The sequence below is a fragment of the Pelophylax lessonae genome (genome assembly GCF_965119305.1).
Source record: "Pelophylax lessonae genome assembly, chromosome: 6".
NCBI classification, from domain to species: Eukaryota; Metazoa; Chordata; class Amphibia; order Anura; family Ranidae; genus Pelophylax; species Pelophylax lessonae.
The window spans coordinates 87,026,037-87,045,920 of NC_138773.1; the positions used below are offsets into that span (position 1 = coordinate 87,026,037).

The 19,884-nt window shown below is 44.8% G+C and overlaps 1 protein-coding gene across 4 annotated transcripts in view; it reads right to left on the reverse strand.

The window, feature by feature from the left end:
* ELFN1 (extracellular leucine rich repeat and fibronectin type III domain containing 1) overlaps nucleotides 1-19,884 on the reverse strand; it is an 895,638-nt gene that overhangs the window by 381,384 nt on the left and 494,370 nt on the right. For all 4 annotated transcript variants that reach the window (XM_082260827.1, XM_082260824.1, XM_082260825.1 and 1 more), the window contains exon 4: nucleotides 6,476-6,645. The gene's annotated coding sequence lies outside the window, so the exon portion shown is untranslated. The remainder of the gene's footprint in view (nucleotides 1-6,475; nucleotides 6,646-19,884) is intronic.

Sequence of the window (19,884 nt, forward strand, 5' to 3'; positions counted from 1 at the left end):
CAACAGAAATCTACTAAAAATTGTGTCAAATAGCAAAATCTGTTATTCTTTTATGTTTACATTCGCAACCAGCAACTAGTTTAACTCTCTGTAGTATATTCTAGGTAGAATGTATTGTGGTTTTGAGATTCCAAGGCTTACATTTATAGTAATGGGCCATACACACTATAAGATTTTCTGAAGACTTTTTCCTTTAGATTTACCAAAACCATATAATATGAGGTCAAACCTAAACACTTTCAATTTGTATGCAATCTGGCAGGCCCTTGCACTACATAGAAAAGGTAAATCTGAAGGAAGAAGTCTTCAGAAAATCTTATAGTGTGTATGGCCCTTAAGGGTCTCTACATGGTGTAAGCTTAGACTTTTGGGGGGGCTTACCCCTGGTCTGGCACTGGTATATTTTAACTTTGACCTGTTAATGTTAAATTCTAAATATGGAAATTTGTATCCACAGAACCGTTCACTATACTTTCACGAAAACTATCTGTTGAGATCCCTATGACCATGAAGGTCAAAATCTAAATAAACAAAATCAAGCCTTCTTTTATGTATAGTAACACAGTTATACATGTTTTTTTTTTTTTCAACAAAAATCCTCTAAAATTATGACAAATTATAAACTCTGTTATTTTTTATGTTTAAATTCACAACCAGCAACTAGTTTAACTCTCTGTAGTATATTCCAGGCTGAATGTATCGTAGTTTTGAAATTCCATGGCTTAAGCTTAGAGTACATCTACATGCTGTATGTTAAGACTTTGGGGGGGCCTTATCCCTGGTCTGGCCCTGGTATATTTTAACTTTGCCCTAAATGTCAAATTCTAAAAATGGAAATTCGTATTCACACAACCGATTTTTATACTTTCACAAAATCTGTTGAGTTGGGATGGGCTTTATGTTCGAGTCGAACGTAAGTTCCACTCAAACATCAGCTGTTCGTGTGTTCACTGAACACACAAACAAATGGGGCACCCAGCGGGAAGTTTGCCCGCCAATGAGTGTCCCATAATGCACTGCTCTGTTGCAGTGCATTGATTGCTGGTGATTGGCCAAAGCATGCACCTGTATGCTTTGGCCAATCACAGCACAATGTCCTGTCAGAGCCATGATTGGCCAAAGGCAGGGTGCCTTTAGCTGATCATGGCTCAGGGGCTAAGTCCACGCCCCACACAATATAAGGCTGCTGCTGACACAGCAGCCGTGTATAGTGTGTTATAATAGAGATTAGGCAGGTAGTTAGTGGATAGTGTGTTGAGTTAGATTAGTGCAGTCAGTGTTGTGTACAGGCATACCAACCCCACTTTTAAAATGTATAGATATGTTGTAGTCCTGGGTCCCCTCTTGGTGCTCCCAAAGTTTTGTGTCCCTGTCACTTATAGTTTGTGAGCAGTGCCATGCCAAGCTGACCAACATTTCCCATACATGCCAATGTTAAAGACAGGAAGCAGTGCCATGTTAAGCTGACCAATATTTGTCAAAGACCCCAATGTTAAAGATGGGGAGCAGTGCCATGCCAAGCAGATCAATATTCCTATAGACGCCAGTGTTAAAGACAGGGAGCAGTGCCATGCCAAGCTGACCAATATTTCCCATAGATGCCAATGAGCACTGAAAGCTGAAAATTGGTCTAGGCAGGAAGGGGGGTGAAAGTGCCCTGTGTTTAAGTGGTTAAGGGGAACCCTATGACAGAATTAAAAAAAATAAAAGGGCTTGGGGTCCCCCCAAAAATCTATATAAGGCCCTTTGTGGAACTCCACGCCAAAATTAAAAAAATTAAAAACTGCGTGGGGTCCACCCAAAATCTATACTAGGCTCTTTGGGTCTGGTACAGCTTTTAAAGAGAACTGCACGCCAAAACAAAAAAAAAAACAGCATGGGATCTCCCCCAAAATTCATATCAGACCCTTATCCGAGCATGCAGCCTGGCAGGCCAGGAAAGGGGGGGGGGACGAGTAAGCGCCCCCCGCTCCTGAACCATACCAGGCCACTTGACCTCAACATGGTGAGGGTGCTTTGGGGTGCCCCCAAAGCACCTTGTTCCCATGATGATGGGGACAAGGGCCTCTTCCCGACAACGCTGGGCTGTGGTTGTGAGGGTCTGCGGGTTGGGGGCCTATCGGAATCTGGAAGCCCCCTTAACAAAGGGGCCCCCAGATCCCGGCCCAACCCCTATGTGAATGGGTATAGGGTACATCGTACCCCTACCCATTCACAAAAAAAGTGTACAATAAAAACCACATAAGACAGGTCCTTTATTCAAAAATAAAAATAAAAAAATAGTGTCCCTTCATGTAAATCCATTGTCAATCATGACGCCCGCCGCACCTGAAAAATAGAAAAAATTTCAAAAATGCTTTGCCTTTTCTGAGGCTACCTGCCGTATGCCCCTCTAACTTTGACAGCTCTTTTAAAGGCAAAGGGCAGGCCCATCCAGTTATGTCACCCGGTGGCACTGCACCTACTGCCGTCACATGACGTCAGGCGGGGGCGGTGCCACCGGGTGATGTAACCGGGTGACCCCACCCCTTGCCTATAAAAGACCTGTCAAAGTTAAAGAGCAACATACGGCGGGTAGCCTCAGAAGAAGTGAAATGTTTTTTAATATCTTTCTTTTTTCGGGTGCCATGGGCAGCGTGATTGATGATAGATTTACATCGAGGGACACTATTTTTTTATTTTTGTTTTTGAATAAAGGACCTGTCAAAAACTGTCTTATGTGTTTCTATTTTTGTATACGTTTTTGGTGAATGGGTAGGGGTAGGGGTACAATGTACCCGATGCCCATTCACATAGCACATAGCACCCACCCAACCATGTTGAGGGCATGTGGCCTGGTATGATTCAGGAGGGGGGGGGGCGCTCGCTCATCCACTCCCCTTTCCTGCCCTGCCAGGCTGTGTGCTCGGATAAGGGTCTGGTATGGATTTTGGGGGGGACTCTACGTCGCTTTTTTTTTAAAAAAAATTTGGTGACCTGAAGGGCTTGGTATGGACTGTGGGGGGGGGACCTTACGCTGCTTTTTTCATTTTTGTTATCTATATTGCCTGGAGCCAACAATACAGCCACGAGCAAGTTTAAATGACATTTTTTCCTTTAGAAATGGCAGTTTTGCTGCAACAGGCTACATACATTGCACAGATGCTCCACTTTACAGGCACATTAAGGGGACACCCCAGGCACAATATTTATCATTGATCATGATTCACAATTGTTTTAAAAAAAATTTTTTTTAATTGATGCATGTCTCCCAGGGCAGTACCGGGTCCCCATACACTTTTATTGTCAATAACTTGTATATAAGCCTTTAAAATGAGGACTTTTGATTTTTCATGTTCATGTCCAATAGACTTTAATAGAGTTCGCATGTTCGCAAGAACATTTCCCCTGTTCGAGATGTTCTGGTGCAAACCGAACAGGGGGGTGTCCGGCCCATCACTACTGTTGAGATCCCTCTAAGTGCCGGTTCACACTAGTACGACTTGTCCGGCGACTTGTCAGCCTGATAAGTCGCGGACCGTCGCGGTCCATTGTGTAGTACAGACCTGGAGCGACTTGCATAGACATTAATTTTATGAAGTCCGTGCAAGTCGCGCCAAAGTCGTGGTGCACGCGACTTCACACGTCGCCCCCGAAGTCGTGCCGCTGCTGTGTGAACCGGCACTAACTATGATGGTTAAAATCTAAATAAACAAATAAACAATATTAAGCATGCTTTCACACATAGTAAGTGCTTATACAGGCTTTTCTTTTTTTTTAACAAAAATCCTCTAAAATGGTGTCGAATAGCGATGTCAGATTCTAAATATGGAAATTTGTTTTCACACAACTGTCTTTTATACTTTCACAAAATCTATCTGTTTAGATCTCTATAACCATGATGGTCAAAATCTAAATAAACAAATAAGCAATATTGAGCCTTCTTTTTCCACATAGTAATCCCTTATACAGGCTTTTTTTTTCAACAAAAATTCTCTAAAATGGTGTTAATAGCAAAAAACTAGTTTACCTCTTTGTAGTATATTCCAAGTAAATTGTATTGTGGTTTAAGCTGAGAATAAGGGTCTCTCCTTGGTGTAAGCTAAGACTTGTGGGGGGCCTTATCCCTGGTCTGGCCATTGAGTATATTTTAACTTTGCCCTTTTAATGTTTAGTTCTAAACATGGAAATATATATTTCCAAATCCTTTTATTATACTTTCACAAAATCTGTGGAGACCCCCATAACCAACAAAATAAGTAATATTAAGCCTGCATTCATGCATACCATATTCTTATACAAGCTTTTTATTTAATTTAGTTTTTTGCGTTTTTGCACATGATTAAGTGTTTTGTTTTGTTTCTTTTTCTTTTTTTTTTTTCTTTTTTTTTTTTTTAAATTGCTTTGTAAGCTTCTGTGCCAATGTATGTTGGAGGAGGAGGAGAGTACAGGAAAAAAAATGTCAGGCTTGAAAATCATGCAAGCATTTTCATTGCCCGACTCAAGCATGTTTGTGCGGTTTTGCATTGTTGTGCGTTTTTGCACTTGGATTGAAGTATTTGGGGCCAAAACCATGTTACAAGGCTCTAAAAAAAAGCCCTCTTATGTTTCAAGCTTCAAGTGTTGAGCTTTGAGGGTCTGAGCGTAAAGATGTGAACAGACTGTATTGAAAAAAATAGGATTCCTATTGCTGAACTAAGTTATGGCTGTTCCATGACTGAAGTAGTGCAGTAGTACAGACAACAAACTGGCTTTTAGAAATCCCTGACAGACATGAATAGTAAAAAATCAGAAGACAAACAAGGTGTCCTTGCATTTCTCTTCTACATTGTTCCCATTCACTATTCCTGGAAATGTCTCTGTGCCAGCACACTTATTTCACAGCACCCTGCACATGGTAATCTCCAATAAGCAGCACATAGTAATAATGTATAGAGTGAACTGTCCCATAGCAACCACAAACCAAAAAAAAACTTTCCAGCTCATCTAACTTTAGTGAATGGAAAACTGGTAAATTGTTCTGTGTACAAGAGGAAATCAGGGGCAGGCTGGCTTATAAAATGATAGCATAAGGCTAATTTAATCAGTACATTGCTGCCCTTTCTCTATCCAATTAGAGACCGGGGTAGTGCAGAAGAAAGAGAGAGAAGAGAAAGGAGAGGTCTGGCCTTAAAGTAGTTGTAACCCTAAAAAAACAAAAAACAAAAAACAAAAAGAGCTCCTGTTCCCTTATAGCAGAATAAACAGCAGAATACTTGTGCTGTCTTCTCTGCCCCTTTCTAAGATGTAAAAAATCTGGCTGATCCTGCCAGTTCCTGTGTCCCCCTCTGTGTGCTGACCACAAAATCAAGGCTGCCGAGTCCTGATTACCGTGGTCAGTTTACGTACCTCTATTATCCGTAGCTCCGCTCCCTCCCCCACTCCCTCCCTGCCTGTCAGCTGCAGTGTGTCTGTGTCTCCATCCCCCAGCCCCCCTCCCTCCCCTCCTGCCGCTACCAGTAGAAAATTAAACTTTAAAAAAATGTCAGTGGCAGCCCCCTGTTTTATGCAGCCATAATGCACTGTGCAAGTATAATTTTTTTTAAAGCATACCTCTAAATACCCTTTTCAGAGAACTCTGGGCCGCTCTCTTACTTCAATCCAGGGCTACAGTGGAAGGAGCTAAGCAGCCAGCATGGCAGTCATGTGACCTCCCCAGCTGACGTCAGAGAGAGATTTCGGCCCCTCCCGCTGTAGCCCTGGATCAGCGGCTGGGAGTCATGTGACTGTCCTGAACATATGTGAACAAAAAGATATTTAGATGCTTTGTTTTAAAAAAAAAATACTTACACAGTGCATTATGGCTGCATAAAACAGAGGGGCTGCCAGTGACATTATTTTTTAAGTTTACAAACACTTTAATTTGACACTAGGGGATTTATTTCTAAAAAAAAAAAAAATGCTGTGCAAATGTCTATCATTTACACAGCCATTGGAAATAATTCCTCTAAATGTCTCCTAAAAGTTTATTCCCTCATCAGCTCCATCTAGTGGCCATAATGCATATGTATTCTGATTGAGGTATCTCAGAAAAATTATGCATTATGGCCACTAGATGGAGCTGACATAAACATGAGGCACATTACAGGGATTTTTTGTGATGGTTTTGCTAATGAGATATTGGCACAGTGATTTTTTTTTTTTTTTTTTTTACCAATAGTTACCTAGACCCTTTAATGTCTAAATCAGAAAACTGGGCAAACAACATTTAAAAATACAGTATAAGCAGGCAAGACACACACAAACACACATTTGCAGTATATATATGTATGTATATATATATATATATATATATATATATATATATACTGTGCAATAATCTTTTACGCTATGTTTACTTTATACTTGAGGGGTGTAAGTTTATAGCAACTCGTCTACAGATCTGCAGAGCCAATAATAATACCTAATTACATTCAGCAGCAATAAGTGGAAAATCAAAACAAGTCAAGATGTTTACCTCGTTTATGTTGCTCTGTTAGCGGGCGGATATTACAAACTTGTACTTGTGTTTTTAATTATGTTTCCTTGTGGCAGTTCTAAAAGTCTTCATTTAAGGGCCTGTTGTTGTGTTGAGAAGTCTACAGCCTAAGAGCCTTCTCAGATCAAACTCCAAATCCAGAATGCAAACTAGAAAATAAAACAAGAAAGATATAATCACATTATGGAATTAGGATATCAAACCGTGCTGTAGACTTAGGGACATTATAATCGCTAGACCCTGCTGAGGACCATTAAGAGGAAAAGCACAGGGCAGTTGGGATTAAACGGTGGTATAAAGGGCAACGGGAGAACATCAGCATTCATAATATAAGACATCAAAACAGCTAATCAGACACCAGGCAGATGGAACTGTCAAAGCTAGAAACATCAGATGACTGGGACCGCAGGTGGACTGGTAAGACAGGAGGGAGATATCAAAGGATATAAAGAGATAAGAGATTAATATTAGAAGGGAGTCACTTCAAAATACTAAATTATACATCTGTGAAGTTGGTTTTGATCCAGGACAGGTGTCAGAGATAAAGGACTTGTGCTAGTAGCATGTTTTAGGCACATTTCAGAAGAACCTCGGAGGTGTAGCTCAGCTTGCTTAATCAGAAGCTAAAGAGGTACGTTAATCAGATGCTACTTGCCAGAAAGCAATGTTTCTTAGGCCACTGGCTACCATCACAACTGGTTTAGAGTAAGATATTCATAAATTAACAAGAATCACACAGTAATCAGGAACATGCTGTGGCTTACTTGGTTGTAAACAGTGCTGTATCTTGACCTAGGCCAACAAGGCCTAGGCCTAGGGCGGCACTTTGCAAGGGGGCAGCAAAAATGGTGCACACCGCAATAAAAAAACCAGCCTCCTCCCAGCTCCCACACGAAAAGGGTCCCTGCCAGATTGTGCAACACTTTTAGTTTAGTGCCAGTATTATGGGGTGAATTGGGCCAGAGGGCCGGGTCCAGGAGGCAAAGCAGTCTGGCACCCCCATAAAGCAGTCACACTGCTACCTGCCAGTATGATAGGCTGCACTAATGGGCACTGATAGGCAACACTGGTGGCCACTGATGGGGCTGTACTGATGGCCACTGATGAGGCCACACTGATGGGCAGTAATGAGACGGCACTGATGAGGCTGAACTTATGAGAACTGATAAGGCTATGCTGATGGGCACAGATAGACTGTAGTTGTGGTCTGTGGTGGGTGGGTTGTGGTACAGATGAGGGGTGGGTCATATTTAAATTAGGGGGTGCACAAACTTAGGCAGGCCTAGGGCAGTACAAAACCTAAATACACCACTGGTTGTAAATACTCTTTCTACCATATAGGCAACTCAGGTCTTTGCTACAAGGATTGGTATGATGCATTTGTGGGCTGTTTTAATCACAAATTATAATAAAGATTATATGGTTTATTGCAGTTGGCAAAAGGTTGTGTGACAACCCATTTGAATGCCATGGGCATTCGTAAGGAGTAACCTTTCCCTCCTCTGAAATTATAAGAGCCCTCACTCTACCAGAACTTTACACAGAGAGCACAGTGGAGAATGGGGGGCAAATCATGGCCTTTGTTTCCCATGTAGTTGGGACACCAGGGATCTCTCTGATGGGCCGCCACACCATGAGCCTTGACCCATAACAATTGCCCCCCCACCCTTTTTTTTTTTTTTTTCCTATTCCCTAGAATGAACCAACTCCAGCATGATTTGCTCTCCTTTGTTTATTGTATGTCATATCATCCTTGACATAGCTTATGGAATTTATTGGATCAACCCCCCCCCCATTAGCTACTGATCTGATACCATCTTAAGTGAGTTGTGTATATACCATTCTTTGTTTTTCGGTTCTTGCTCCTGTTTCCGCTCCTTTTACATGCATGTGTATGCCAATGTTGTGCACTGCAGCCTTTTCGGCTTACTGTTTGTTCTTTTTACTTTTTCCCTGGCGTATTCTGAAAATCTTAAATAAATAATAATATAAAAAAAGGTACTGATGTTTGAAGAAAAGACGTGGCTAGCCGTTAGTATTCCAATTCATTCCAAAGGTGTTTGGTAAAGCTCCTAGTTCACTCCCTGGTCATCTCGCTCCTCGACTATTGCAATTCCCTTCTCATTGGCTTACCTCTACACAGGCTATCCCCCTTCAATCCATCATGAATGCTGCCGCCAGATTCATCCACCTTACCAATCGCTCAGTGTCCTCTGCTCCTCTCTGTCAAGCCCTCCACTGACTTCCGCTCACCCAACTAATTAAATTCAAAATACTAACAACATCTTACAAATCCATCCACAGCTTAGCCCCCAGCTACATCACTAGCCTAGTCTTAAAATACCAACCTAATTGCTCTCTTTGTTCCTCTCAAAACCTCCTGCTCTCTTGCTCCCTTGTCACCTCCTCCCATGCTCGCCTCCAGGACTTTACCAGAGCCTCTCCAATCCTATGGAACTCCTTACCCTTATCTGTCTGATTATCTCCTACTCTATTAGCTTTCAGGTGATCTCTGAAAACCCTCCTCTTCAGAGAAGCCTATCCTACCCACACCTAACAACTCTACCTCCATTTTCTCCATCAGCCCATCCCCCTCGGTTACTGCCTTATGTTTCACTTGACCCTCCCTTCTAGATTGTAAGCTCTAACGAGCAGGGCCCTCTGATTCCTTCTGTATTGAATTGTATCGTAACTGTATTGTCTTCCCCCACATTGTAAAGCGCTGCGCAAACTGTTGGCACTATATAAATCCTGTATAATAATAATAATAAGTCAATCTAGGAATGTGGATTAAGGAAATTAATAGTGTCATCCCATTTCATAAACTTTTATATAAACATAGGGGGTGCCCCCAGAAGTTCAACAAGATTTGGGACAAGTGGGTGCAGTGCCCTGACACAGCTCAGTAGTGCAGTGGGTAACTATTTTATGCTGACCGCCCCAATTGACCTAGTATTGTCTGCTCGAGTGTTGGGCCGAAAGAAAGTAACTGATTACTGCCTTATTTTTACTATGTCTGTTCTGTTTCTAAGTGTTAATCACTGTGTATATTTGTATTTTTTTTTGTACTTCTGTGTGTTATGAATCTGATCGAAGTTTCAATGCACGGTCTATTTTTGTATTGTACCAAAAGTTTCAATAAACCTCACTGTTTTAAAAAAAAAATAATAATAAGTCAAGGCTCATTGCAGGTAACTTGAGTTCCTCCCACACCAAACTCGTCAAAGCATGTCTTTATGGAGTCAGCTTTAGCGCAGGGGCACAGTCATGCTGGAACAGAAAACAGCCTTCTCTAAACGGTTGCCACTAGGTTGGAAGCACTCATTTGCCTAACATGTCTTTGCATACTGTAGTATTACCAAGACCCCCCACTGGAAATACCTGAACTCGGGGTGGGGGGAGGGGCATGTCCACTTTTGGCCATACAGGTAGGTTTGACAATCCTGCAAAGAGGCTTATTTGGGAAAGGAAAAGAAAGGAGCACTGACGGTGTGCAGAGTAAAGTAACCCACATCAGTCAATCATTAGTCAATCAGACTTAAAGTGATTGTAAACCTCAGACATTATATATAAACAAAGAATATCTATAATGTGTACTTGTCTCAATCAAAAGTACTAAGTGTCACTCTTGTCTGCTGCTTTGTTCTTCTGCTATCAGCATGAATCACTTCTGATACGTTTTCCTGACACCATGAGAAAAATGGGGGGGGGGGGGGGCTCCAGCTGATTTGTTCTTGTTCTTGTGTGCTGTGTGAAAGGGGTGTGTCACTTCCCTCCAATCAGGTGTCAGCGCTTTCCTCAATGAGCTCTGCAGAGTGTAACTTCAGCTCTCCGCCCCTTCTTTATGGACTCTCAGTCAAGCTTTATAATTCAGCACTTTGAATGGATGTAGAAAAGAAAGGGCTGCAGATAGACAAGTACAACTTTTGTAGGAGGATTTGTTTCATCTCTGGGTATCCCCTGAGGCCAGTCACTTCACTGTATGAGTTTACAACCACTTTAAGGATACTGTTGTCATATCAGATAAAAGATTTTTGAATGGTTGTTTGGGGTTGGTGCACTTTCTTATTGAATAAACCAGTGATGTTTTTTTCTGTTGTTTCTTTACTGAATGTTATTGGGCTTATTCAATAAGGCAGTATCAACTAGGGATAGACCGATTATCGGCAAGGCCGATATATCGGGGGCCGATATGCGCTTTCCCCGATATATTGGTATCGGCCCTGGAACTGGCCAATATTGCCGATATTTTTGTGATGTCATTCTGCCTTCTTAGGCCCCATCCTTCTGCTTCGGGACTATTCTTGCGGGAGTGTATCACAGCCATGCACCTACCCACAGCAGCCCGGCCCCAGCCAATCACCCACACCCACATGCCCTGTACCAGCCAGCCAGCCATAGGCACTGTACCAGCCACCCAGCCACAGACACAGTACCAGTGAGCCAGCCAGCCACCCACAGGCCCTGTGCCAGCCACCCACCTACCACAGGGTGCTAGCCAGCCACCCACCACAGGGTGCCAGACAGCCAGCCATTAAGCATTAAACAAAAATTAACATATTCAGTACCAGATTTGTGTCAAAAATTTTCTTTTTTTTTTCGAAACTTTAAATGTACAAAATAACGGCCCATATCGGCCGATACCGATACGTTGTGACCAAAATATCGGTATCGGCCCTGAAAAAACCATATCGGTCTATCCCTAGTATCAACTACCAATCAAATATCATATTTTACATGATCTGAATAAAGTAAACTGCAATTTGATTGGCTATCATGGGTTACAGTATTTTTTACATCACCACATCTTATTGTACTGCCTTAATAAACACGCATGATAAAGTTTATTAAAACCTAAAAAACGTTTAATTTACAGTTATAGGCCTGATAATCTATATAAAATTAGGCACACAGAAATCTGATTTTTTTCGGATGCACCAAAGGTTTTTAAATGAAAGAAGGGAATAGTGAGGCAATTGTAAGGAAATATTAAGTGCAACTTTATATTCAAAAAGTCTCACGTTGTGCATCAAATAAATAAATAGTACATAAATTGAGGTTGTCAATATTTGCCGCAATAAAAGTGTGCAGTAGTGCGCCAAAAGGATGATGGAGCAAGGCAGTTACATATTCTACCGTGCACCAAATAATCTATATGCACTGCAACATTATAGTTTATTTGACATTAAAAAATGTAGGATTGTCATGTGCAACAAGTCAGATTCTTCAACAACCCCCCCAATCTTAGTTTTTGCAGCCCATAGTGTAGGCAATAAGTATTCCTTCATATGGCAATAGTTTGGCTTATTACTCTAATCTTCCATTGTTTGATAGCTTGGTGTGCATTCCCTATAGCTCTTACGTCAGACAGGATTTATCGCTTCTTGACTCTAAGTATATTAAACGCTGAATAATAATTACTGTCATTACTAGAACATATTCACGAAACACTAACAAAACCATAAAGGTAATTTTCTAAATGATCTTAAATATGGCTGTAGACTGTGCTGACTTTTCTATAGAAGACATATTACAATAACAGCACTCAGCTCTACTAATAGAGGTGTTTAAAAGTTCTGTAAATGTACATTTTAGCATGGAAGGGGGTTGCCATATATTTACAGACTTTCAACAAAATAAATCTGAATTTAAAAAGTAAGCCAACATTTCAGCGTACATGGTTAAGCCCCGCTGCTTATTAATTTAAAATGTACAATGACGTCCTGGCAGACAGATTCGTGAGTACAAGTAGAAATATGCAATGCAGAACTGAGCTGAACGTAGCAAGATTTAAAGCGGGCAACAGACAGCTTTATTTTTTTTATTTAAAAAATGTGTTACCCCAACATTTCATCTTCCTGATATGTGCCTGCTCTACCATATACTTGTATGAAAAAGTATCCTGTTCTCATTGTATTGCTTTCTTGTAAAATACCTGGTAATAGGGCAGTACAGTGACTAAACGGTTAACCCTTCCACCTAGCAGCACTAGGGTTGTCGGCAGGGCCGGTTTTAGATAAAGTGTGGCCCTGGGCAAACCTAAAAGTGGGGCCCCAATTTTTTTTATATTCTACCAAAAATATAGGCGCATTTAATCATTTAGCCAAATAAAACATACAACTACATGAAAATATGCTTTAATTAAATAACATTAAATAGAATAAATAAGAAATCAAGTGAGCTTTGCACCTTCACACATCAGATCACCCCAATTCCTGCACCTTCACACCTCAGACAGCCCCAATTCCTGCACCTTCACACCTCAGACCACCCCAATTTCTGCACCTTCACACCTCAGACCACCCCAATTCCTGCACCTTCACACCTCAGACCACCCCAATTTCTGCACCTTCACAAATCAGATCACCCCAATTCCTGCACCTTCACGCCTCAGACCATCCCGATTTCTGCACCTTCACACCTCAGACCACCCCAATTCCTGCACCTTCACACCTCAGACAGCCCCAATTCCTGCACCTTCACACCTCAGATCACCCCCAATTCCTGCACCTTCACACCTCAGACCACCCCAATTTCTGCACCTTCACAAATCAGATCACCCCAATTCCTGCACCTTCACGCCTCAGACCATCCCGATTTCTGCACCTTCACACCTCAGACCACCCCAATTCCTGCACCTTCACACCTCAGACAGCCCCAATTCCTGCACCTTCACACCTCAGATCACCCCCAATTCCTGCACCTTCACACCTCAGACCACCCCAATTCCTGCACCTTCACACCTCAGGCCACCCCAATTTCTGCACCTTCACACCTCAGACCACCCCAATTTCTGCACCTTCACACCTCAGGCCACCCCAATTCCTGCACCTTCACACCTCAGGCCACCCCAATTTCTGCACCTTCACACCTCAGGTCACCCCAATTTCTGCACCTTCACACCTCAGACCACCCCAATTTCTGCACCTTCACACCTCAGACCACCCCAATTTCTGCACCTTCACACCTCAGGTCACCCCAATTCCTGCACCTTCACACCTCAGATCAGCCCCTGGTAGGCTGGCACTGGCAGCAACAATTTTATTCAAATCAGGATTTCTTCTGCAAATAGGCTGGCATCAAAGTCAGACAATTACCAAAACCAATGTCATCATGACACATGATCAAAAAAATGAGGAAAAATAAGGATTTCTTCTGCAAATAGCCTGGCAGTGACATCATCAGATCAGACAAGGCACTGGCAGGCATTGTACTAGACTAGTACTATGCCTGGCTGCCAGTGCCAGGCCAGCCTATTTGCAAAAGAAATCCTGATTTGAATTAAATTGTTGCTGCCAGTGCCAGTATATTTGCAGAAGAAATCCTGATTTCTTTGAATAAAATTGTTGCTGCCAGTGCCAGCCCAGCCTATTTGCAAAATAAATCCCTAAGTAGAAGTCACTCCTCTCTCCAGTCCTCCACTTACCTTGGGTGTGCTGTGCGGTGTGGCTGCAGAGTGTTCCCGCTGGACATAGTACAGGAGATGGTCAGAGACTGCAAACATGATACAAGAGATGGTCAGAGACTACGGACCTGATACAAGAGATGGTCAGAGACTGAGGACATGATACAGGAGATGGTCAGAGACTGAGGACATGATACAGGAGATGGTCAGAGACTGAGGACATGATACAGGAGATGGTCAGAGACTGAGGACATGATACAGGAGATGGTTAGAGACTGAGGACATGATACAGGAGATGGTCAGAGACTGAGGGCATGATACAGGAGATGGTCAGAGACTGAGGGCATGATACAGGAGATGGTCAGAGACTGAGGACATGATACAGGAGATGGTCAGAGACTGAGGACATGATACAGGAGATGGTCAGAGACTGAGGACATGATACAGGAGATGGTCAGAGACTGAGGACATGATACAGGAGATGGTCAGAGACTGAGGGCATGATACAGGAGATGGTCAGAGACTGAGGGCATGATACAGGAGATGGTCAGAGACTGAGGGCATGATACAGGAGATGGTCAGAGACTGAGGGCATGATACAGGAGATGGTCAGAGACTGAGGACATGATACAGGAGAAGGCCAGAGACTGAGGGCATGATACAGGAGATGGTCAGAGACTGAGGGCATGATACAGGAGATGGTCAGAGACTGAGGGCATGATACAGGAGATGGTCAGAGACTGAGGGCATGATACAGGAGATGGTCAGAGACTGAGGGCATGATACAGGAGATGGTCAGAGACTGAGGGCATGATACAGGAGATGGTCAGAGACTGAGGGCATGATGCAGGAGATGGTCAGAGACTGCAGACATGATACAGGAGATGGTCAGAGACTGAGGGCATGATACAGGAGATGGTCAGAGACTGAGGGCATGATACAGGAGATGGTCAGAGACTGAGGGCATGATACAGGAGATGGTCAGAGACTGAGGGCATGATACAGGAGATGGTCAGAGACTGAGGGCATGATACAGGAGATGGTCAGAGACTGAGGGCACGATACAGTAGATGGTCAGAGAGTGCAGACGTGATACAAGAGATGGTCAGAGACTGCAGACGTGATACAGTAGATGGTCAGAGAGTGCAGACGTGATACAGTAGATGGTCAGAGACTGCAGACATGATACAGGAGATGGTCAGAGACTGCAGACGTAATACAAGAACTGGTCAGAGACTGCAGACGTGATACAAGCGATGGTCAGAGACTGCAGACATAGTACAGGAGATGGTCCAGAGACTGCGGATGTGATACAAGAGAAGGTCAGAGACTGCAGACATGATAGAATATAGAAGGACACTAGGGGGGCTGGAGAGCACAGGGAAAGCAGATAGCACTGGAGGAGCTGAAGGGCAAGGGGGGGGGGAACTGGAGAGAATTAAGGGGGGGGGGTTTGGAAAGCATTGCAGGGGGGTTGGAAGGCGCAGGGTGTGGATAGCACTGGGGGGGGGGGGTTGGTGGGCAGGGAAAACCAGGGGGATGGAAAGCATGGGGGGGGACTGGAAATCACTTAGGGGGGAGCCAGGGAGCACAGGGGGGTGGAGAGCACTGGGGGAGCCAGAGAGCATAGGGGGAGATGAAAAGCACTGTGGGGACTTGAAGAGCACGGGGGGGGCTAAAGAGTACAGGGGGTTTAAGAGCACTGGGGATGGGGGCTACGATCACTGGGGACGGGGGCTACGATCACTGGGGACGGGGGCTACGATCACTGGGGACGGGGGCTACGATCACTGGGGACGGGGGCTACACTGGGGACGGGGGCTACGATCACTGGGGACGGGGGCTACGATCACTGGGGAGGGGGGCTACGATCACTGGGGAGGGGGGCTACGATCACTGGGGACGGGGGCTACGATCACTGGGGACGGGGGCTACACTGGGGACGGGGGCTACGATCACTGGGGAGGGGGGCTACGATCACTGGGGAGGGGGGCTACGATCACTGGGGACGGGGGCTACGATCACTGGGGACGGGGGCTACGATCACTGGGGACGGGGGCTACGATCACTGGGGAGGGGGGCTACGATCACTGGGGACGGGGGCTACGATCACTGGGGACGGGGGCTACGATCACTGGGGACGGGGGCTACACTGGGGACGGGGGCTACGATCACTGGGGACGGGGGCTACGATCACTGGGGACGGGGGCTACGATCACTGGGGACGGGGGCTACGATCACTGGGGAGGGGGGCTACGATCACTGGGGACGGGGGCTACGATCACTGGGGACGGGGGCTACACTGGGGACGGGGGCTACGATCACTGGGGAGGGGGGCTACGATCACTGGGGAGGGGGGCTACGATCACTGGGGACGGGGGCTACGATCACTGGGGACGGGGGCTACGATCACTGGGGACGGGGGCTACGATCACTGGGGACGGGGGCTACACTGGGGACGGGGGCTACGATCACTGGGGAGGGGGGCTACGATCACTGGGGAGGGGGGCTACGATCACTGGGGACGGGGGCTACGATCACTGGGGACGGGGGCTACGATCACTGGGGACGGGGGCTACGATCACTGGGGAGGGGGCTACGATCACTGGGGACGGGGGCTACGATCACTGGGGACGGGGGCTACGATCACTGGGGACGGGGGCTACGATCACTGGGGACGGGGGCTACACTGGGGACGGGGGCTACGATCACTGGGGAGGGGGGCTACGATCACTGGGGAGGGGGGCTACGATCACTGGGGACGGGGGCTACGATCACTGGGGACGGGGGCTACGATCACTGGGGACGGGGGCTACACTGGGGACGGGGGCTACGATCACTGGGGAGGGGGGCTACGATCACTGGGGAGGGGGGCTACGATCACTGGGGACGGGGGCTACGATCACTGGGGACGGGGGCTACGATCACTGGGGAGGGGGGCTACGATCACTGGGGAGGGGGGCTACGATCACTGGGGACGGGGGCTACGATCACTGGGGACGGGGGCTACGATCACTGGGGACGGGGGCTACACTGGGGACGGGGGCTACGATCACTGGGGAGGGGGGCTACGATCACTGGGGAGGGGGGCTACGATCACTGGGGAGGGGGGCTACGATCACTGGGGAGGGGGGCTACGATCACTGGGGAGGGGGGCTACGATCACTGGGGACGGGGGCTACGATCACTGGGGACGGGGGCTACGATCACTGGGGAGGGGGGCTACGATCACTGGGGAGGGGGGCTACGAGCACTGGGGAGGGGGGCTACGATCACTGGGGACGGGGGCTACGATCACTGGGGAGGGGGGCTACGATCACAACACTGGGGGGGGGCTAAGAACACGGGGGGGGGCTAAGATCACTGTGGGGGGCAGTAAAAGAAGTTGAATAGGAGGGGGATGGGACAGCTCAGCTGCATATAGAGAAATTGATATTTCCATATTTCTCCTGCAGCCGCAGAAGGGAGGAGAAGAATCCATCCATCCAGCGGCATAAGGAGACATCAAATCCTCTCTATATGCAGCCGAGCCGCCCCACCCCCCTCCTATTCAGCACAGGCTGCAGTGGCAGTCACTTACCTTCTCTCCCCGCAGCCGCCCCCCCCCGCGAGCAGCCCGAAGTCGGGCTGAAGGAGCTCCCATCTACAGCGGCTTCAGTGATCATCGGCGGCCGCGCGGGAAGGAACACACAGACACACACTGACTACTTGACTTCCGGACCGGCTCCGCGGCCAATCAGCCTTCTGCTCAGGGGGGGGTGTGACCCACACCCCCCCTGAACAGAAGGCTGATTGGCCGCGGAGCCGGTGTAGCTGGCAAGTACACCGGGAATGTCTTCTAGTGTCTGTGAGTGAATCTGATGACTCAGCGCTGTCATCAGATTCTGCCCGGTCCGGCCCTGGCTGACAGTGACACGGGGCCCCTGGACATTCGGGGGCCCTGGGCATTTTCCCAGTTTGCCCCCCCCTAACGCCGGCCCTGGTTGTCGGTTCAAATCCCAACCACAGCACTACCTTCCTGGAGTTTCCATGTGCTCTCTTTGCCTGTGTGGGTTTCCTCCTGCACTCCAAAGACATCCTAGTAGGTAAATTGGCCCTAGAATTTATGGATGTGGGATTGTAAGCTCATTGAGGGCAGGGACTGATGTGAATGTACAATATACTGCATATGTAAAACGCTGCAAAAATTGATGGTGCTAATTAAGTACCTGTAATAAATCCTGCCTGTTCCCCTGCTTTCCTATTAAAAGCTTACCATGCTAGACATAAGAGCACAGTGTGGTCAGTGTACTGCTGTTTTTCTTCCCCTAGCTCTCCAAGCCCCTTATGCAGCTGAGAACAGAGGGTATGTGATCAATTATAAAAAAGTAAAAAAAAAAAATATTTAAAATGTTTTTTTTTTTTTTTTCATTTCTATTTTAAAATGAATAGATTGTTTTACTAAGTGCGGGTTCACTTATACTATCATTTTGCCTAGCGCACAGAATGGTTGAGATGGTTGAGTTGAAGGGTAAGATTCTCTTGCTTGTGTTTATCTTAAATATAAATTAAAAATCTATCTATCTATCTATCTATCTATCTATCTATCTATCTATCTATCTATCTATCTATCTATCTATCTATCTATCTATCTATCTATCTATCTATCTATCTATCTATCTATCTATCTTTGTATATGTAAAATTATATATGTACATATATATATATATATATATATATATATATATATATATATATATATATATATATATATATATATATATATATATATATATATATATATATATATATATATATATATATGCTATGTATACATATATATGTATATATATATATATATATATATATATTTTATATGTAAAATTATATATACATATATATATATATATATATATATATATATATATATATATATATATATATATATATATATATATATATATATATATATATATATATATATACATATATATATATATATATATATATATATATAATGCATAATAAATTTATATATATTATATACATTTATTTTTTTACCAATTATGTGATACCATGCTCTTTTATTTCTATCTCGCAATTGTGAGGTTTCCTCTGGAGTCTGGAGAGGAAGTGAGGGAAAATCTCCCTTATAGGGTCACAAATGGCAAGTAAATCCTGACAAAGATTCTAAACCTCCACAGCTCAAAACAGAAAATATTTTTTTCATTGCTGTCTGTGTCCCTGTGGGCTAAATGCTAATTTGTAAATGTAAATGCTGTCTTTGTCCTCTTAGAAGAGATTTCTCATCTCTTGTTCTTGGTGACCCAGACAGCAGAATCACATCAGAGGTTCTAAGAATTCTCGCTTTGCTTTTCTTCTTTATTGCTGTCTGCGTGATCCTCACTTCCTGTTCTGTCTTTTTCTTCCAAACCAAATATAGATTTTGATGGATTTGGTCTGGATAAATATGGATTTACATGTACAGTCCCATATTTAGGTGCTCTGTCCTGACGATGCTGGGGTTTATTTACTAAAATTGGAGAGTGCATAATCTGACACAGCTCTGCAAAGAAACCAATCAGCTTCTAACTTCAGCGTTTGATTAAGCTTTGAAAAATCTGGAAGCTGATTGCTTTCTATGCAGAGCTGCACCAGATTTTGCACTTTCTGGTTTTAGTAAATCAACCCCGCTGCGTCCTGGGCTTCATCCTGAGATCACAGCTTCACCCCTTTTTTGATTTACAGAGCATGTGCAGTAACTCAAACAAGGATATTCACTGGGTGGATCATGGGCGAGAGTGGTGATTACTGCATACTTATGGCGCTTTTCCACTGCATGGAACTGTACCGGTTCGGCACGCTTTTGTGCTTTTCCACTGCTGGTACCGCATGGTATAGGGTCGGAACGGTATGGTATGGTACGGTATAGGTTTGCTTTTCCACTGCATGGAAGCGAACGGTACGGTACGGTACGACTCTGAAAAAACAGTACCTACTCGAT